This window comes from Oryx dammah, unplaced genomic scaffold (genome assembly GCF_014754425.2).
Source record: "Oryx dammah isolate SB20612 unplaced genomic scaffold, SCBI_Odam_1.1 HiC_scaffold_15, whole genome shotgun sequence".
Taxonomy (NCBI): Eukaryota; Metazoa; Chordata; class Mammalia; order Artiodactyla; family Bovidae; genus Oryx; species Oryx dammah.
Window position 1 is genome coordinate 37,885,134 of NW_024070199.1, and position 2,767 is coordinate 37,887,900.

Sequence of the window (2,767 nt, forward strand, 5' to 3'; positions counted from 1 at the left end):
CTGAGCTTCAATATACAGGCTGCCCAAAGTCACTCCAAACCCACTGACATCTCATAACTCATTACTAGACACTTCATTGCACTTCAGAGAGAAGAATTCAAGCTCCACCCACCCTAACACCGACACAAGCTTCCCAACCAGTAAACTTTGACAAGCCACCTGTCTAACACCACACACAGAGAGGAAATACCACAATAAAGAAACTCCACAAACTGCCAGAATACAGAAAGGCAACCCCAAACACAGCAATATAAACAAGATGAAGAGGCAGAGAAATACCCAGCAGGCAAAGGAACAGGATAAATGTTCACCAAACCAAACAAAAAAAGAAGAGATAGAGAATCTACCTAATAAAGAATTCTGAATAATCATAGTGAAAATGATCCAAAATCTTAAAAACAAAAAAGAATTACAGGTAAATAGCCTGGAGACAAGGATTGAGAAGATGCAAGAAAGGTTTAACAAGGACCTAGAAGAAATAAAAAAGAGTCAATACACAATGAATGATGCAATAAATGAGATGAAAAACACGCTGGAGGGAAACAAGAGTAAGATAACAGAGGCAGAAGATAGGATATGTGAGGTAGATGATAGAATGGTAGAAATCAATGAAACAGAGAGGGGGGGGAATTTAAAAGAAATGAGGACAATCTCAGAGACGTCTGGGACAATGTTAAATGCCCCAACATTTGAATCATAGGAGTCCCAGAAGAAGAAGACAAAAATAAAGACCATGAGAAAATACTTGAGATGATAGTTGAAAACTTCCCTAAAATGGGGAAGGAAATAATCACACAAGTGCAAGAAACCCAGAGAGTCTCAAACAGGATAAACCCAAGGTGAAAAACAAAAACACATATTAATAAAATTAACAAAGATCAAACACAAAGAACAAATATTAAAAGCAGCAAGGGAAAAACAACAAATAGCACACAAGGGGATTCCCATAAGGAAAACAGCTTATCTTTCAATAGAAACTCTTCAGGCCAGGAGGGAATGGCAGGGCATACTTAAAGTGATGAAATTTAAAAAAAAAAAAACTACAGCCCACATTATTGTACCCATCAAGGATCTCATTCAAATATGTAGGAGAAATTAAAATGTTTACAGAAAAGTAAAAGCTGAGAGAATTCAACACCACCAAACCAGATCTCCAACAAATGCTAAAGGATATTATCTAGACAGGAAACACAAAAAAGGTGTATAATCTCAAACCCAAGACAATAAAGTAAATAGCAAAGAGATCATACTTATCAATAATGACCTTAAATGTAGATGGGTTGAACACCCAAAACAAAAGACAAAGACTGGCTGAATGGATTAAAAAAAAAAGCAAGACTCCTATATATGTTGTCTACAAGAGACTGACCTCGAAAAAAGAGACACATTCAAATAGAAAGTAAAGGGATGGGAAAAGATATTTCAAGCAAATAGAGACCAAAAGAAAGCAGGAGTAGCAATACTCATATCAGATAAAATAGACTTTAAAACAAAGGCTGTGAATAGAAACAAATAAGGACACTACATAATGATCAAAATATCAATCTAAGAGGAAGATATGACAATAATAACTATAAATGCACCCAACAAGGAGCACCACAATATGTAAGACAAATGCTAACAAGTATGAAAGGGGAAATTAACAATAACACAATAATAGTGGAAGACTTTAATAGCCTATTCACACCTATGACTAATCAATTAAACAGAAAATTAACAAGGAAACACAAACATTAAATGATACAATAGACCTGTTAGACCTAATTGATATCTGTAGAACATTTCACCCCAAAACAATGAATTTCAACTATTTCTCAAGTGCACATGGAAACTTCTCCAGGATAGATCACATCCTGGGCCATAAATCTAGCCTTGGTATTTCAAGCATCTTTTCTAACAACAAGGAAGTAAAATTAGATCTCAATTACAGGAGAAAAACTATTAAAAATTCCAACATAGGGAGGCTGAATAACACACTGATGAATAACCAACAAATGACAGAAGAAATCAAAAAAGAAATCAAAATATGCATAGAAACAAATGAAAATGAAAATACGATAACCCAAAACCTGTGGGACTCTGTAAAAGCAGTGCTAAGGGGAAGGTTCATCACAATACAGGCACCTCTTTTAAGATATATTAGTATATAGTTTTAAAAAAAATCACATTATCTTCAAAAACAAACAAAAGAAACAAGAAAAAAAGTCAAATAAATAACCTAACTCTACACATAAAGCAACTAGAAAAGGAAGAAATGAAGAACCCCAGGGTTAGTAGAAGGAAAGAAATCTTTAAAATTCAGGCAGAAATAAATGCAAAAGAAACAAAAGAAACCATAGCAAAAATCAACAAAGCCAAAAGCTGGTTCTTTGAGAAGATAAATAAAATTGACAAACCATTAGCCAGACTCATCAAGAAACAAAGGGAGAAAAATCAAATCAATAAAATTAGAAATGAAATGGAGAGATCACCACAACAGACAACACAGAAATCCAAAGAATCATAAGAGACTACCGTCAGGAATTATATGCCAATAAAATGGACAATGTGAAAGAAATGGACAAATTCTTAGAAAAGTACAACTTTCCAAAACTGAACCGAGAAGAAATAGAAAATTTTAACAGACCCATCACAAGCACAGAAATTGAAACTGTAATCAGAAATCTTCCAGCAAACAAAAGTCCAGATGGTTTCACAGCTGAATTCTACAAAATTTAGAGAAGAGCTAACACCTATCATACTCAAACTCTTCCAGAAAATTACAGAG